The sequence below is a fragment of the Larus michahellis genome, chromosome 12 (genome assembly GCF_964199755.1).
Source record: "Larus michahellis chromosome 12, bLarMic1.1, whole genome shotgun sequence".
Taxonomy (NCBI): domain Eukaryota; kingdom Metazoa; phylum Chordata; class Aves; order Charadriiformes; family Laridae; genus Larus; species Larus michahellis.
Window position 1 is genome coordinate 3,074,167 of NC_133907.1, and position 19,086 is coordinate 3,093,252.

The 19,086-nt window shown below is 45.0% G+C and overlaps 1 long non-coding RNA gene across 2 annotated transcripts in view; it reads right to left on the reverse strand.

Moving 5' to 3' along the window:
• Positions 1 to 19,086, reverse strand: part of LOC141750188 (uncharacterized) — a 34,391-nt gene that overhangs the window by 1,793 nt on the left and 13,512 nt on the right. Inside the window, exons 3-5 of one of the 2 annotated variants that reach the window (XR_012589601.1) lie at positions 17,812 to 17,921; positions 3,955 to 4,060; positions 3,043 to 3,173 (exon numbers count right to left, since the gene is read on the reverse strand). This is a non-coding gene — a long non-coding RNA (uncharacterized LOC141750188). Of the gene's footprint in view, positions 1 to 3,042; positions 3,174 to 3,954; positions 4,061 to 17,811; positions 17,922 to 19,086 lie in introns of those variants that run through there. The other variant, XR_012589600.1, reaches the window with a different exon arrangement.

The following is a 19,086-nucleotide window of genomic DNA, read 5'->3' on the forward strand; positions in this document are numbered from 1 at the left end:
TTTGTGAGAGGCAGGACCTGCTGAAAACACGTTACAGCTAAAGGGAGATTGTATCTAGGAAAGGCCATTATCTAAATTTTGCGAGTGGACAACTGAGGTAGAGAAACAGGGTCTAGAATCTCACTCAAGTTTAAGAATTAAGGGTAAGGTTAACCCGTTTCTTGAATCCCAGCCCGGGGTCTTGCCTGAAACCCATTTTCTGAGCTGTGGTTGTGAAGGGATAACTGAAAAACTCCCTTTTCATTAACTTCATCGTTTTGGATTCCATTCTGTTACCCTTCCCCAGACGGGACAACATTTTTTTTTTTTTTTTTTTTTTTTTTAAATTTTTTATAGAATCATAGAATCATAGGGTTGGAAGGGACCTCTGGAGATCATCTAGTCCAACCCCCCGTGCCAGAGCAGGGTCACCTAGAGCAGGTTACACAGGAACATGTCCAGGCGGGTTTTGAATGTCTCCAGAGTTGGAGACTCCACCACCTCTCTGGGCAGCCTGTTCCAGTGCTCTGTCACCCTCAGGGTAAAGAAGTTCCTCCTCATGTTTAGGTGGAACTTCCTATGTTCAAGTTTGTGCCCATTGCCTCTTGTCCTGTCCCCGGGCACCACTGAAAAGAGCCTGGCCCCATCCTCCTGACACCCACCCTTTAAGTATTTATAAGCGTTGATAAGGTCACCCCTCAGCCGTCTTTTTTCCAGACTGAAGAGACCCAAATCCCTCAGCCTTTCCTCATAAGAGAGGTGTTCCAGTCCCCCAATCATCTTTGTAGCCCTCTGCTGGACCCTTTCCAGCAGTTCCCTGTCCCTCTTGAACCGGGGAGCCCAGAACTGGACACAGTACTCCAGGTGCGGCCTCACCAAGGCAGAGTAGAGGGGGAGGATGACCTCCCTCGACCTGCTGGCCACACTCTTCTTGATGCACCCCAGGATGCCATTGGCCTTCTTGGCCACAAGGGCACATTGCTGACTCATGGTCATCCTGTTGTCCACCAGGACTCCCAGGTCTCTTTCAGCTGAGCTGCTCTCCAGCAGGTCAGCCCCCAACCTGTACTGGTGCATGGGGTTGTTCCTTCCCAGGTGCAGCACCCTACACTTGCCCTTGTTGAACTTCATAAGGTTCCTCTCTGCCCAACTCTCCAACCTGTCCAGGTCTGCAATTTAGCTCTGCAATTCATCTCACTTAAACCCCGGGAACTCTGTGGAAAGAGCAAGTCACTCATCAACTTGAAAATAGACAGAATCAGGCCTGTAGAAGGGGACGGAATGAAAATGGGAAAGCAGAGGGTCTCCAGGGAGTTTAAAGTGTCTGTCAAACACACACCAAAGCTTCAGTTAAGTGGGCTGTGGAAAGTTTAATCGGATGGCATTATCCCAAACTGAATTCATTTGCTAGTGTATAATGTTAATGAACCTCAGCTGCTCTTGCTGAAAATAGAGGATGAATGTGCATTATTCTGAGTGCACGCATTAGCCACCACTAGTTCCTTAATTAGTTTTTCAAAGACTCTGTCTGAATGGAAAGGTTATGGAATAATAAGTGATAATGGACATTTGTTTTATTTGGTGCTCTTTCCTAATCTATGGGACATTAAAGAATGGTAAAGAGAAATAACTTCTTTCCATCAGAGGTGTCCATGTTGTGGGGAAAATGAAGCATGTATCTTTTCCACAAATGATCTGAAACTCAGATCCAGGCAAGTTCAGCTTTGATGGAACTCCCTTTTCAAGGGACAATTTGCCTGCCAAAAAGGAGTGTATTTTTCATACGGCTTCGCTGTAATCCACTTGACTGATGCTCCAGTTCTCTTTAAAGAGTAGATCTGCATCTAAACTGCTTCAGATGCAAGGACAAAAGAAAACAGTGAAATTCCAAGAACTGAAAGCCATCAAGGCACCGGCAAATGCATTGAGGTCCATGAAAAGAAATGGATCTGGAGCTACAGGACAGGCTTTCATGGAGAAAGAGGGCTGATTGATGGAAACGCAAAACAGGCCAGGGTCTTAGACAAAGACGGTGTCAGATTTCCTGTAGAAAATGGGAACAGCCCTTGAAAGAGGTTTTTTTACTAGCAAAAACCTTTGCATTTTTTAAAGCCAGATTATGTAGCAGTGCTCACAAAAGCAGTGACAATGATCTACCTGAAACAAGAGACCCAAACTCTTACCAGGAGCAATCTCCTGACAAAGGGACTGAAAGATGCACCTCTTCTCTCCTGTCTCCTAGCGGGGAACCCCACTGCCTCCTTCACACCCACAGGTGAGGGAGGGGGCACCCTTGCCCTGACATGGGTGAGCCGTGAATTCCCCCCATCTTTCTTTTGTAGAGATAAGATGAGGGTCAATGGTTTTAAACTAGAGCAGGGCACGTTTAGGTTAGACATTAGGAAGAAGCTCGTTACAACGAGGGTGGTGAGACACTGGCCCAGGTTGTCCAGAGAGGGGGTGGAGGCCCCATCCCTGGAGACATTCAAGGCCAGGCTGGATGAGGCTCTGAGCAACCTGATCTAGTGAAAGTTACTGCAGCGGGGTTGGACTAGATGGCCTTTAATGGTCCCTTCCAACCCAACAATTCTGTGATTCTCCTGTCCCTTGCTGAAGGCTCTGTGTCACTGTCGGTTTGCTGGGGGGGGAGCAGGGAGCGCCGAGCAGGGACCGTGTTCTTTACCAAAGAGCCATCCATGCTTTGCAGCCAGTGTTTGCGGCTGGAAGCCACAAGAGAAATCTGAATCCAGGCTGCGATGGCGTGGCCTGGAGTTTGGGGACCGTGTGTGCAATGTCCATGCACAGGTCAAGCTGGGCTATCCCAGTCCCTTTTGAAACTAGTTTTGCTAAAAGAGCTCGGAATGCAGAGGCCCGTACAGTCTTTAATCGTTTGCAGTGAGTTTTGCTCTTCACAGAAAATTAGAGGCATTAACTACACCCACAGAAAGCTTGGCGTGGATGTCCATTCGTGCCCCGCTTTCACCGAGCCACGTTTAAATCACACGGTTAGTTAAATCAGCACAGCTTTGTGCATCAGGCAAGCATCAATCACATCGCGGGGCTGTGCTTCAGCCCATCTGCGTGGCGCGGAAGGATTTGTTTGAAACTGCCAAGAAATCATCCGTTCCCTCTGCTCCCTCGCTGAGGATCTCGCAGAAGCTGGCTGGAGTTGTCTCCATTGGTTATCGATTGCCCTGATGGAAAACTTCAGCTTAAAATTTTTGAAAATAATTTATGGTATTTTCCAAAAAAAAATAAAAATTCCCAGACCATTTCTCAGAGTCATGGAAAGTTGAATGGTACCTTACCAAACAACACAATGACCATCAGCTTCCACTGACATGGCTTATGGCTTGATAAAAAATACTCAATAAAACAGTAGCAGCCATTTCCGTGTGTATGAACCTCTGTTCTGCATGAGAGACCCTCGACATTCGCATGCTAGAAATGTGGGAAATTCAGGCCCATTCCTTCTAGAATGTTATAGCTGTTCTGTTCACATCCATTTCTTTCACCCTCATATATAACTGCTTTTACCTTCACTCCTTTTGCTATCACTTTCTTATCATGAACTCTTGACATAGCAAACTGTGTTTTGACTGAACACATATAAAAAAATGTAAATTTCTATGTTTCTATATAATTGTGCCTCAACATAACTGCGCAAGGCTTGATTCTGCTTGCAAGGGATCCATTTGCACACACAGACTCTGTATGCCTTAGCTATTTTCCTTTGATTTATTGCTTAGAATAAACTGTAAACACCGGTGTCTCTGTGCGGTTGTGCATTTCATTGTATCTCATTTCCATACTTCAGGTTTGCAAGTCAGAGTCTGTGATTTATAGAGAACGAAAAATATGAGATTAATCTGTCAGCTCTGACACTGAAAAACTGACACATTGTAATGTCTGGAGAATTGCGCCTAATCAAACAATTAGTTAAATGGCAGTGTATTTAATTATTGGTAAACTTACCAGATACTGAAGCACAGAGCAGTCAAAACCCCTTCAGGAACCATTTTTCCTCGGAAAGCTGTTTCCTTGTGTCAGGACAGTATTTGCCATGTTCAAACTTCTCACCCTGGATTAGCAAAGTCTTTAATGTAGACAAGGATTACTGTATTATTTGCAAACTTATTCAACAAATGCTGATGCCACGATGAACAGAAGCAGTATTTTCCTGAAAGTCTGGGATAGAAATTAAAGCCTGAGGGAGACTAATATCATCCCAGGCTGTTCTGAAGATCACGAAGGGACAGTGAGGTTTACTTAAATGCTCTTTCATTTCAACCAGAAATTTAATTTCACAGAACACTAGAACCAACACTAAAGCTCCGACAACAGCTTTATACAAACTGTTTTTTTCTGCTCCTGTGAAGGACTCCTTTCCAAAGGACCTGCTTTTTTCCACCAAAAATGTTTCTGACCAGCTCCTGCTCACACTCATGTCCCAGACATATTTAAAGGAGGGAGGAGATGCGCAGTATTGGCTCTATCTGTCGGCCAGATGCGGAGCACCCTGCAACGCCCCGGCTATCGGAGCGTTCAAAGATGACTCACGGCCACCTGCACCCGGCAAAGAGGGAGAGAGAAACTCCCAGATTTCAGCCCAAAGAGCCCTGCCGCAGGCTTGCAGCTCTCACGGGTAGAAACGAAGCTTCGTCAGCAGACAGAAGGCATCCTTATTACTCCGGAGAGCAGCTCACGAGCCTTTCATTCCTAATTTGGGGTTTTAATAGAAGAGGGGAGAAGAAAGGTTGGAAACGAGATAAAATGAGGATCCTGTCTTAAATTCCAGTGATTCATGGATAACATTTTATCAAGGTATTTTCCTGCTTCCACCTGTCAAGTAAAATGCCAGTGGGCAGTATCAGATGCTTTCTCCCAGAACGCAAAGACAGGGAACCAGGAGACACAGATGAAGTGCTTGTTCACACCCAGCTACAGAACCTCCTGTGCTGCACTTTTTTTTGTCTTCTCTTGCCACACAATAGGGAATTACCGGCAGAGAAAAAGTGGAGAGCCCAAAAAGGGCTGCCCAAAGCCCTCTTGGAGGGTGAGCATGGTGGGCTGTCCTCTGCCATCGCCGATACCTGACGCATACTTGGTTCTAGGCTGTCCCAGAGGCACAACAAGACCCAGCACCTAAAAGATGAAGCCAGATATCGCAATAGAGTAAATACGATCTTGTTAACTTCAGATCAACACTGGGCGTCTTCCTCACCGTGTATCAGTCAAACATAAATAGGTCAAAAGCAAGGTAAATGGGTGAAAATTCATGTCTGTGATGTACCTGGAAGTAAAACTACGGGGTTTAATGTCCGGCTTTAAGCTCAATAGTGTTGTGCTGCAGTACCATGACGATAAAGTCGTCCTTGGTCAGAGCTTTTGCATTATTTCATGTAATACCACTGGGATGCCCAAAGGACATGGGGGATTTGTCTTGACAGAGGAATTCAGTCCCTCGGGATCCTGCCTCTTAGTCCCTCCAGTAATAGCTCTTTTCTGGAAAACAAATTTCAGTTTCTAAAAACTGGCTGCTGTACCTTTTTGGTGCACGATGCCGAGAAGGAAGGAAACATCTGGAAATTTCATTTAACAAACTTAAGAAGTAAGACTGTTTTTTGGGGCTGCATGTCCTCCCTGGAACACCTCCAACTCCTTACTCAAGGCTCTGTTTGTCTCCTCAGGGGAAACATTATAACAGTACTGATGTCCTGATGGATTAGACAATTTCTTAATAATTAATGACAGTTTCCCTGTACAGCTTGGTCAGCATCCCACTAAACAGCACAAAACAAATGAGGTAACAACAAAATAGTTCACCAGTAGGTAATGCAGGGCAAGAGCTCTGAGCCTTCTTTAATTTTGCTGTGCACCTTCAAACTCCTCCTGCGGGAAGCCTGTTTAGGGTTGCATTTTTTTAAATAGGAAATCAGGAAAATGAGCTCAAAATTTTGCTCTCAATAATAACCTCCGCAGTAGTGTAATTTATGTTCCTTGAGTGCAATATACTGTAACAACTCTGCAGAGACTTCCTCACTGCAGCATACCACCCACCCAGAAGATGAGCAAACGGCCACGAGGGAAGAGCCAAACCTCCCCAGAGGACAAGTCTAACCTAAGTTAGAATCATAGAATCTTTTAGGTTGGAAAAGACCTTTGAGATCATCGTATCCAACCGTTAAACAGTTACCCTATGGAAAAACCTCTCCATTTCCCTCAGCTGAGTACATGGGGACTGAAGTTCAGGTTTCCACCTGAAGACCTGTTTGCAGATGCCCAAAGTGAATGTACCCCCACGTCTCTGCAGCCTGTAAAAGGCAAAGCGCCGTCATCCCCAGGCCACATCCCCACCGTTTCCGATCTCCTTCAGCAGTATCAGGGACTGATGTGCAGACAAAAGGACATAACGTTGCCATCAGAGAGGCACTGCCTTATTAAATCATTAATGCACTGCTGTTTTCCTGAATATTACCGAGAAATTATTATTTGGAGAAATAATAAAGTATACTTTATACATATACACCATACTTTTCATATATATATGAGCATAAAGTATTAGGAAAAATTTTCAGAAGCATCAGGTGTTGGTTCCCATAGACTTCAGTTATAAATTTTTCACTCTTGCATTTAACTATTTGAAAATATTATTCCATTCTTTATCATGAAGAGCACTAGCCATATGGCATAATCAAGCACAGAGTTACTTACTGCCAAAGTGTTACTTCCAAATACAGTTACTTACTGCCAAAGAAGAGCAAATTATAGCTGAAATGGAAAAATGTTGAAATATTTGACAGCTGTTTTGCTATACCTTCACCAAAAAGAAATAAGTGGAAACGAGGTACAACTCCACTATTTTCACACAGAGTGAGAAATGCAGGCCACATAGAGATTAAATACTATTTTAGGTGGATAACTGAGTTTGGCAGAACCTGCAGAAATCTCTCTTACAGTGTGTAAGAAAATGGCCAGATTTAAATATCTGACTATAGGTTATCTTTTATTTTCCTACAGTTTTTCTGTATTCACTATATATTCACTATATAATAGAAGCAGAAGAAAATTACAACTATTGAAGTCAAGATATCCATTTACCTACTGAGCCATGTAAACACATTTTTAAAAAACAAAGAGTTGGATTCGGAAATATTTTTAATCTGTTGGATCTTACAGCCTCATTCTTTACTTGTACAAAAAAAAACAGTATTGGGATCTGTTTCAGCAGAAATCAAAAGTCGCCTAAACCTGGGAAGAAATTCTGTGCTGAATGAAAATTTTCACCCCAGAGAAGCGTGTGGCTGGAAACCAGCGGGGATTTGAGACAGACCTCAAATCAGAGTGTGTATAAACTTCTTACGTTGTGATCAAGTCTGGCCCCAGTTTAGGATTAAGGTTATGAAATGCTAAAATTACGTAATCAGAAATGACGGCAGCAGATAATGTATCAAGCTGTTAGGGAAAGAAAGCTGTTCCAGCTAAATCAGATGGGCCTTTTTTTTAAATATTCTCCAAGCAGAGCTAAAGGATCTCCAAACGGGAGAGGAGCACAACAACCAAAAATTGAAGCTGCTGACAAGAAATAATAGGCTGAATGCTCAAGTATGGTTTAGCAAACTGCGCCCTGAACAGAGTAAAACACGAGCAGACGTAACTCATCTTCTGTGTGCCAGAATATTCGCCCAGAGCCAGGGCAGACTATATGGCACCCAGCACCCACGGACATCCAGTGCCAGAACATCCGTAAGGCCACGGGCAAAGCCACCTATGGAAACACATTCTAGTGGCATTAAGGCTGCTGTCCTTCTCCATCTCTGCATCCTCTGCTGGTGGCAGCTCAGCCACACCAGCAGACCTCCCAAAGACCTTTTAGCATATTTTATTGCCCATATGGGTTGCAATTCTAGCTGGAAACTCTCTCACCTCACCGTCTTCCTGTCCATGAGTGACCTACTCAGAGGTCATGCTGGTGACCCAGCTTGGGCTGCGCGCTGGGGACCACCAGGCAGCCCACATCTGCAGGAGGATGTCCATCAGGAACACACCCAGCACAACCAGCGTGGTCACTTAAGGCAATGGGGGCCCTTCAGGGCTATTGTCACCCCTGCGACGCAAACCAGGACTGCTGCTTTTGGTTCTCATAGCCGTGTCGCTTCAGGCTTGTGACTCTCAGCCCTTCGCACCTTTTGCTGTGTGACCACTAGAGCAGGAGGTTTGGCCACCCCTCACTAGTTTATCAGAAGAGAACTGCCTTTTTTGCCTCTAAAAATATTTCTCAAATTCTTCTCTATCACAGGTGCCTTCATTGCTATCTCATTAAATGCAATCACTGATTAGACACCAATAAGAATTTCATGCCATTGTTCCGGCAAAAAATTGGTGCTGCCAACTTTCCGACAAGCACTGGGATGTTGTAAGCTTGGTAGGAGTTTGATTAAACTCTAAGTGGAAGTTCTGAGTGCCACCACCAAAAACCTCCCTGCAGCTGTAGCCCCAAGTAGCACTTAGTCACCTGTGGGTATTCTAATTAATGAGAATTACAGAATTTCTCAATCAGGATCAGAATTCCTCATTCCTCAAGCAATCTATCAGAAAAGGTAGATCCATCTGGGGGCGGATGGATGGAAGGATGGATGGATGGATGGAAGGATGGATGGATGGATGGATGGATGGAAGGATGGATGGAGCTGAGCTGTTGCACTTACCACTGAGGGTAGGTCCCATTCGTGGCTGTGGCTGTAAATAGGCTTGAGGTGGCTTTAAACCAGGCAAGTACCATGAGCGCTACAGAACTCAATGGGGGCTGGAAAACCCCCTGTGGAAATTCAGTATGCATTGCACCTGTCAAGTAAATTAGATATTGGGGCAATGCCTCCAATTACTCCTGATTTAGCCAGTTAAAAGGTAATCTGGGTAGAACCGTATGACCTGGCAATTTTCATAGTCTAAATATAATTAGGCATAATTAGGAAAAGATGCCAGCTGGTGAGTATGATTTAAACCCAGGTATGAGTTAAACCCATTCTGTATAAGAAGAGGGCGGTTCACGTCAGTCAGTGCTCTAATCTCTCCTTCACACTTGCCGTTTGCTCTCCGTTGTGCATTCATCTCTGCAGTGCACTGAAATTTCATACTCCAGTTCATCCAGCCTTTACCTTTCAAGTCTTGCCAGTTCTGCTGTAGCTGACTAAATTCACGGGTTCTGGAGGCAAATCCTGGTTGGTAGGTGCTGTCTCGGAAAAGGAGATGAAGCACTGAACTAAATAGCATTGCCCCAGCCTTTGCAATTTGCCATAGCCTTCTTGTAATTGCCGTGCTCTCTCTTTGGAGAGTCGCCCACGCTGCTCTGCGCGCGGCTTTGCCTTGATTGATGGTTCCTGTGCTCTGCTCTCTGGGGCAAGAGATTCAGGGACGTGTGCCCAGCACTAACCGAAGGCGCTAAAGGGGTTAATTAACATCGTTTAATAGCCTTCCCCTTGGCTGACTCAGGAGTGATGCTGGGAGGTTTGTAATATGGCTCTGCCCAGCCATCCCAAGCCTGAAAGATGCCAGTTCTAGGAAAAGGTTGGAAATTAGGGCCATGGATTACGGCTGGGGGGATGCTCCGAGGTTAGAGAGCCCTGCAGAGGATCCTGGAGTAGCAGGGAGAAATGGAAAGTTTCTCCTGCTGTTCATCAGGCAGAATAACCACAGCCAGCGAGATGCAGACGACAAAGATGTGCCATGTTCTGATGTTCAGTAGGGTACCTGCTTCATAATTAAAGGCTTTCATAGCAAAAACCACTGCACAGTGGATTTTATAGCAGTCTATGAAGAAGCAGAAGGGCACGGTTTGCCTTCCAAGGTCAGCTGGGAAGCCTGTACTTAGACAGAAATGTTGTCTAATTGTGCCTGCTTTCTGCTTCCACCATGCAACGTCTCTGCCCTGAGGAGCTCACTTAAAATCAAAGCAGTGACAGGAGAAGGCACGGGATAACAGCTGGGGAGGAGAAAACTGGATGCTCCCAGGACATTTGTAAGCACCTTGTTCTGGGAGCAATGAAACCTGTAGCCTACAAACTGGTGTTTCATGGCTGGATTCGCTAGTATTTATTAAGGCGTACTTTTTTGTCCGAAGTCTTCCCTAAAGATTGCAATATTCATAATGACTCTTTCCTGTGTTTTCTCTGGTGTCTGCTACCATTCCCCCAACATGAACGCTAACAACATCCATCCTCCTTGCCAGGCTACCTTCTGCTACGAGGTTTTTCAGACATTAATTTCTTCAGGAACTCTTCCTATCATATGAAATGAAACCAAAACTGAGCATTTGGGACACAAACTCTGAGTCTGTTTACACAAGAATGCCTATGGAAAACGAGTTAGAAGCTGAAAGATGTGAAATATCTCTGGTCCACTGGATGTCAGCCTTTCTTTCTTACTTTTTGAGACACCTAAGGGTTTCAAGTAGGGCAGCTGTGGCTTGCTGTAATTCCTGCCTTTACCCACCCCATTGCTTTCAACAGCTGGAGACCATAAGCACTTGGGAACAGAGTCTGTTTTTATAAGACACATCTACAAATGCCTGATGCAAAAGGACTCTTACTGGAATTACTGGCTAGTATCACAGTCACATGAAGAAGAAAAATACCCGGAAATCGAACAAAAATTCACGCCTTTTCAGTCACAGGATAAAGCTAAAATCATTTTGAGTGTAGCTGGTGCAAAACAGAATTAGTACTTATGACCTTTTCCTTTTTAAATTAATAAACACTTTCTTTGCTACTCCTCTTCCCCTTTAAAAAGTAAGATCACTTAGAGATCTTGGATAGTTTCTCTTTTTCTGGGTGTTTGAGAATTGCCTGGTATTGCCTCAGGTTAACAATAATCGGAATAGAGCATTCTGCAAATGAGCTCAGGAAACTTACCCCAGGACATCTCTCAATCCATCCTTTGCAGACAAGTGTTTTCAGCTTCCTTGTCTGTGACTCCGCATTAACAAGATTGATGTGGCTTTCACTTCCCTTGGACAGGTGAACCTCTTTTGATCATCCATCACTGCTTTTCACCAAGTAATGTGAGCAGCAGCAGCCTGTATCCTTGTGCTGTAAGAAATAATGGACTTCTTACTCCTTCATGGTGTTAATTCACCAGATAAACTCAACGAATTCCCATTGGGAGTCAAGGGTACTCAACAGCAGCCCAGAGAAAGGGCTATGACATGAAAAGGGACATTTCTTGTGTTGAATCCATGGCTGCACCGTGTAGATAAGTATTGCTTAGTTGGCTGTCAACAATAATGAAGATTTTCTTTTCTGCAGGCCAATATCAATAAGTGTTAGCACACCACTGCAGCAGCTCTGGTTTGGATTGTTGGGTTTTCTTCTGGTTTGGGGGGTTTTGGAGGTTTCTTGTTGGTTGGATTTGTTTGTTGGTTTGTGGAGGTTTTTCCCAGAAGACCCTAATAGCGGGTAGGCAGAATAAATCTTGGCAGAAGCCAATACGGAATAGTTTTAGGCCAGTAAAGGGAAGGATAAAGGAAAAGCCAACCCGAGGACACTCCTGTTTTCATTGGTAACACAATAATTTTGGGCTCAGACACACATGAAATAGGCCTGCTAACTACCCGTGCTGGTATTCATTTTGCAGAAATTGTATAACAATACGAGTTAGCTTAGCCCCAGAAAAAAAACCAAGACAAATGTATTCAAATTTATCTAAAAACTTAGTATACATAATGAGATCAGTGTATCATTAATTCAGGAAGAAATTTAAGAACTGTTTTGATTTCAGAAGAGTTGCTCTTGACACACACCACTGAAAGCCACGTGTGGTGTTAAAACAGTGGAAGAAATCTTTTTAAAGCTTCTGGAGGGATCCCTTGTGTTTTGTAACATAAAAATTACACCTTAAGTGAACTTCTGAAATCCCTGACAGAACCAAAAGACCTTATTCTCCTTTCGTTTTGACTGGTGGAATTACGCACAGTTTATACTGATAAAAGCGAGGAGAATAAATAAACCCAGGCTGTGCACTAACACTCTCCAAAGGCTCATTAAGCTAATTGTGGCTTGCTCTCAGGGGCCTGATTCCAGCTTCACCTCCCTGCCCCAACACCCGCATGGCCAAGGGCAGCAGAGCTGCCTCTGTTCTACACCACCACAGCCGGCAGCAAGGTAAGTCTTAAGGCAAACTGGAGTACTGCGCGCAGCTCTGGAGTCCTCTGCACAAGAAGGACGTGGACCTGTTGGAATGGGTCCAGTGGAGGCCATGGAGATGCTGCGAGGGCGGGAGCTCCTGTCCTAAAAAGACAGGCTGAGAGAGATGGGGGGGTTCAGCCTGGAGAAGAGAAGGCTCCAGGAAGACCTTAGAGCCCCTTCCAGTGCCTAAAGGGGCTCTAGGAAAGCTGGGGAGGGACTCTGGAGCAGGGAGGGGAGCCATGGGACAAGGGGAGAGGGTTTTAAGCTAAAAGAGGGGAGATTTAGATTAAAAATAAGGAAGAAGTTCTTCATTATGAAGCTGGTGAGCCCCTGGCCCAAGTTGCCCAGAGAAGCTGTGGCTGCCCCATCCCTGGAGGGGTTCAAGGCCAGGTTGGACGGGGCTTGGAGCAACCTGGGCTGGTGGGAGGTGTCCCTGCCCAGGGCAGGGGGCTGGAACTGGATGATCTTTAAGGTCCCTTCCAACCCAAACCATTCTATCATTCTATGACTCTATGAAAAGTGCAGTAGAGCTGAAATGCAGCACAGCACTAGTTTTAATACGACCACACTTCAGTTTGCTCCCCACGGCTACGCGAGAATTGTGATGCACGCAAAGCACTCAGTGGGACCATATTTCCGCCGGATATGTTTCTCACAAGAAGCCAAACTGCGTTTCTTTATTCCACTCAGACTAGTTAATTTTGCATTTGCAAAATGAGTACCAATTTCTCTCTGATTTTTTACTCCTCAAAGAGAGATTTCTTATGGTATGTCACTTTTCAATCACATGCACAAATTCCCCTGGAATTGTGGCTGTTTAGTTACCGCAGACTTGCTCCTCGTGTAATGGGGAAACAGCGTATGTATTATAAATCTTAAAAATACAAACCCAGCATGCAAATATGAATGTTACTCTGAAAGTCGGGATCTGCCTCTACCAGTAATTTTAATGCAAATAAACAGAGGTGACCTACTTTAGCACAACAGCTCTTCCCTGATATAGATGGCTCTTCCAAGATTTTCTTTTTGCTCTAGGTTAAGTTTTTATCTTGGTTACACAGGTGTGACTATGGATCTACTTACGCGACTTCAGCAGCTATTGCATTGATCCCAATAAGGAGATCTGGACTGTAGTGACTTGCCCAATGTGTCATAATGGGTTTGTGACAGAGATGAAAAGAAAATCCATGAGTCCTGATGCACTCCCTGCTGTTCTCCTCCTTACACAACACTTTGTTACATAAAACTTTTTCTGGAAAAAAAGTGGTGGGGGTGGGGGGGAATGGAAAAAAATAACATCTTTTTGGTTGTAAGCCAGTTTTCTGTATCAACATGGCAGTAGCGTGTGAAGCGAAGCAAGATTTCCTCACAGCACCATGTGACAAGGCTAATCAAAATAAACATCCAAAAAATAAAGAAATTAAGGATGAGGTACCAGACTGTGGGGAGAGCAGATGGTTATTTAAAATAACAGCAAATTTTGCATGCTGACTGCAACTATAGCTCTTGTCACAAAACATAGTTGTTAATGGCAAAAGAGAAGGCAGAAACATCATGAGGGCACTTCGTAGTGTTGGTGGAAGCAGAAGGATGAAAAATATATGGGGAAGAAGGTATTTTCAGCTCTCCGCAAAATCTGCCCCAAATATCAATGGCACCGGAGCAGAGGCAGGGGAAACAGAGCTGCAGTAGGTAGAAAAATCACACTGATCAAATTTGTCACAAAATACAAAAGGTGTCTCACAAGCCCAGGGATCAGACACTGTGCTAAAGAAGAATCTTTTGTTTCCCCAGGAAAAGAAAACCACAGAACGTGTAGTTTACAGTAGTCTGAAACCTAGAAAAGAGGGTCCAGCCCCTGAGAAAGGAGCTGGGAAAGCAGGACTGCACTGGCAGCTTAGCTGACGTCGTGATTCAGCTCCAGCCACCAGCACAGCTCCCAGCCCCACGCATGAATCCACGACTTGGGTTCGAAGTCATGGGTTTAGCCGTGGGTTTTGCTAATCCTGCCATTTTACAGGCTCTTACTATGGAAAGGCTTGTTGCCATGGGTCAGACCCGCACAGGGCTGCAACGGGGACGCCCCTGAGCTGATGTACCAGAGCAGTTCAGCCGCCATATGGCGGAGAGGTGGCCCGGGTTATTTTATCTGAACCTGGGCTCTGCAGGGATGGGGCAGCAGCTATACCAGCCCTCCCAGCTACTTCCATCCCCTCTGGCCACTGCCACTGCAGCCGGGCCAGCATCAGCCACGTGGCTCAGCATCACTCTGAGCCGCTGCTGCGCGCGGACTGCCCCTCGGGTTTGCGAGAATATATAGCAAAGAGAGGGGCAGATTATTGCCAGGCTGCAAATCACACTAAATAACAAAATAAAAGCCAAAGATGGGACCGTTTACAAACAGACAGGGGCATGAGCCAGTGTACAAACCAACTCTGTAGCCCCCAGCTTTGTAACCAGTATTCAGGTGGGTCACAGACTCTGATTAGGAGCAAAACACTTGCTCAAAGAGGCTACCATCACCTCAGAAAAGCTTCCAGTCATCTGAACAGGCTCCATTCATTTTGCAGATGCCATTCCCTGGTCTGACTCTATGAATATTACACTTGAAATGTGCCTGGTTTAAAAAAAAAAAAAAAAAAAACAACACGAAAACACCCCAAACAATCTCCTCCTGATATGGCTGTTGTGACAAATTGAACTGCAGGAAGAAAAACTTCTCTCTGTGCAAACTAACTGCCTGACAACTGTGTGGGAAGGTGGGCGGGAGCAGGAGGGGAAGGTGGCTGAAAGCATCCAAAAAAAATACATCTTTCTGTACTCCAGCCTGCAGCAGCTGCTGCGGGAAGTGCTCTGGAATAGCAACCTCCCTCTGCACACCCCAAACGGCGCTACAGCACCAACCCATCTGCTCTTGGAGACCTGATCTTCCAATGTTCCACAATCACAAGGAGCTCCAGGTCTGAATAACAAGGCGATGAAGAGTTTATCTACATGGTCACCTCTGACCAGCCCACGGTTCACCCCAGACTGGGGAGGACGAGACACTTCACTGACGACCATACCCAGATTACCCCATCCTCCCTGCACCCGTGTTCCCTACGCCTGAGCCTTCAACATGGATCTCTGAGTCTTTCCTAGTGAATTGTAAAATAACGTGTCTTTGCAGTTCTACAGGGGAGGGACTCTGGGAAGGAGAGCTGGCCGGTGTTTCAACCCCCCGCACCACAGCAAAATGGGCAGCTACCAATCTGGAAACAAAAAATAAAAATCCTCAGATTTAAACTCACACTTGTTTCACTCTGGCCACTGCCAAGAGCATTCCCCCAGGCAGCGCCATCCGTACTGGCCGCTTTCAAGGGCAATATATCCACCAGCATGTTCTTTTTTACAAACTCAGTTTTAAATGTGTTGCTGGGATCTCAGGTGAAAACAGGGAGATGCAGCTTCCACAAAAGCGAGGATGCTGCCAACCAGCTGCTAAACAGCATCGTGGGGTCTCGGATTCAACGGAGGGGCCCTGGGAGCCTCTGCCTGCGGTTCCCTCTCTGCCCGGGCACGTGCTGTTTGCAGTTTGCCCAGTGTTCTCTCTGCTAACTGTAAATTCATTGCTGGCCCCCTGGCAAGGAGCACAGATTGCTGTTGTGCCACCACCCTGTCCCCTGGGAGCAGCCATCCAAGTGAGGTCAGCCAAGCAACGATACCAACTCAACAAAAGACATACATGCTTTTATAAGTTCACAGAAAATACCTGTTTCCTCCTGAGCCGCTAACTCTGAACCGCTTTCTACTGTGAATCCCCCTTTAAGGGGGAATAATAAAAATAATAATCAGAAATTGCAGACAAATTGCTTCCTCTCTACAGTTAAAACTTGGAGAAGTGAGCTGTCAGCACACTGAAAGAATGGAGAGCAGCCGGCTCCGCTCTGCGCTATTAAGTGTTTTTAGCACACCAGACACTTTAGGATCTTGGCACAGTGAGCAATAAATGCAGAAGAAGCATCTTTTCTGTCTCCTGCAGAGGAGGGGGAAGCAGAGGGACATATTCTAAAGCCTCAAAGGCTGGAGATGGCAGTGGCATAGAGGATGCAGCTGTACACTTTTTCCAAGGAGGACAGGTTTCCATGGAGCTCACACCACGCATCACCTGTGTGGTACCCACCCCGGTCTGGCCTTTGGGATGCGGGAAACCAACAAAGCCCTTTCCCCAAAACCTCAGCACTGGCTTTGTCATGGTATCGCTCAGAAAGGTGGACGTTTCCAGGTCGGATCACCCCCGAGGTCTATTTACTGCACTCGCCTTCTCTGACACTGGCAGCACCAGATGGAAGAAGGTGAAAAAAATCCCTGGAGCATCACAAGTGCAGTGTCCCTCAGATCCGGGAAGGCATCATCAGCCTTATTATCTGTATTTTACTATCCTTCCAGCTGGTTTTCTGCCCTAATAGAAATGTTTGTGTTTTCCATGACCATGAGACAGCTTTTCTAGGAGCTATTTCGCTCCTTCAGCAAAAAAAAAAAAAAGAAACAGGATTCCTGAGTTTTCCTTTGAATGGAAGCTTTAGATCTGTTGCACCAGGATTCTCCTCACTCAGATACATCTCAGTTCTTGTCTCACAAAACTTCCTACTTAAAACTACATGTAGCAGCTTCCTCAGCAACAGAAAAGACAAAGGCAAAGGCTTATTGCCTGCCTAGAAACACAGAATTTTTTATCTGTCTATCCTGATAAACTACTGCTGCTGAACAGCAGATGAAATTAAAGCATTTTTCTAATTCTCTTCCTCCCAAGTGATCATCCTTGCAAAAATTAACTGTGTGGATGCCCACGGTATTTAAGATCACGATCTGCTCAAAGGTGTTTTCTGAAAAGAAAGGGAAGTTTTGCTGGGAGTCTCAGTTCCTGGTGACTGGACTTTACACAAGATCCTTCTGCAGCATTATCTAGATAAATTATAATTAAATTTCCTTAGAAGTCAGACATCTTTGTACTGGCTTTATACACCCTTTTCTTTAAACTCTCTGATTTTATGCAACCGTTTTATGTCAGCCCTCATCAGCACAGTAGCTGAACACTTCCCACATGAAAACTGAATGTAAACTTCAGTTAATTCTTTGTATTTCTTGCACATTGGGGTAAAACCTCGGCTTTGATGGCGCTTCTATTTTTTATTTTAGATGTTACTATTTCTTCTTCATTTAATATTGCTTGATTAAAAGGGATTTATTGAATAGACATGTTGTTTCCTAAAGCTGATTGCATTTGCTGGGACTGAGGGCAGGATAAATCTCACCCCTAGCAGACAGAACAAAGATGTTTCCATTACGATACACAGGTGGGAAAAAGATGCTGGTACTCCAGAGCAGAATCCCAGAACCACAGCTTGTAACGTGGATGAGCACATTAGAAGGACCTAGGACAAACAGCAATATTGAAAGCTTTGGGAGAGCTGACAGAGACAGCATTAAAGCCTCTGACGAAGCCCCGTCTCCTGTGTGTCACCATACGGTGAGTCACCGTCCCGCTGTCGGGCAAGCAGAGCTATAGATATAGACATACGCAACCTAATACCCAATTTTCTAGTTCCTGCCAGAGCATTTGGATAGAGCTTTTTAGTCTGTTTAATTCAGTTTTGCGAATATATCCTACCTCAGTGGTCTCATGAAACAAAAGACTAGCGCTTTCTTCATTGCCGAAGGCCTTGAAATTCAGCACGGCGACTTCATTACAGAATCGACTTCTCAGATTACATTGGAGTCCTTCAGATTTAAAAAACAGACACCTGGTGAGCTTCTGTATTACATTTCCAAAACTTCTTGCATTTAGCAGCATTTTCAATAAGTTTATTTGCAAATTAATTGGCAGTGTGATTAAATTCTTATTCAGGTTACTCTATACAACGATTCAAGCGCCCATGTGAATATGTAATGACACATAAGATTAGACTCACTAGAGAAGCAGAAAATGAACAGTGACTGGCAATGTTGGCTTGGATTTTTTTCTTTTGAAATTAAAGTTCTTGCCAAGCTCTATTACACACAAAAAATTACACACCCATGCCTCTAATACCCTAACAAACCTTTGCTTTGCAAAACATCCAGACTTGAAGGTTATATTATTAAGTACAACCCCAGAAGATATAATGGAGGCTATTGCCATGTTTATAGGGTTAGAATTTATTTTTAAAAATAGGAAGTCTTTCCATCTAAGGTTTTCTTGGCCTGCTCGGTGAAATACCAGCCAGGTAACAGGTAACCTCCAGTTTATTTTCAAACCCTCTGGCCTCAAGGGAGCGGTGTACTTCGAATATCTACAAAACGTCGTTTTCCCCTCTACCTACATGGCCTGAAAAAAAATAGAAGGAAATCACCAAGAAACAAATTCCCCTGCCCACTGCCCAGATTCGTTCGGGCTCCTCCTGCTCAGTGCCACCTCTCCCACCCATCACAGGAACCACCAGGACCAGAACCAGCAGGATTTCCCCAAGGGAAGCGCCCAAGTCATTCATGGGACAGAGGAGACGTCCGTCCTTTCTGCTGAGGTGGGAGGCTCTAAAGCTCAAATTCCCCCTCTCCTTTTGCTTTGCTGATTAAATCAAGCCCCCTGCTGTTTGTGGTTGATGGCTTTACAGGTATCATTCTCAGCCTGCTTACAGAAAGATATGCAAAAATACCTGATGCCCTCTGGCTGGAAATGGAATCGCCTAATCCGCAGGCACTTTCCTTGTAAACAGCCTGATCAACAGTCCACAAACATCTGCAGAAAGTCTTCACCAATGTCACTAAATCCCAAGCTTGGACATGGCTCCTTCTTCTGGAATTTGGCATGCTCGTAGCCATGGTAGCTGTCTAATATCAGAAAGCATCACCGGCACTGCTGTCCCCGCAGTGTTAATGCAGATAACAACCAGCAGCCTCACACTAG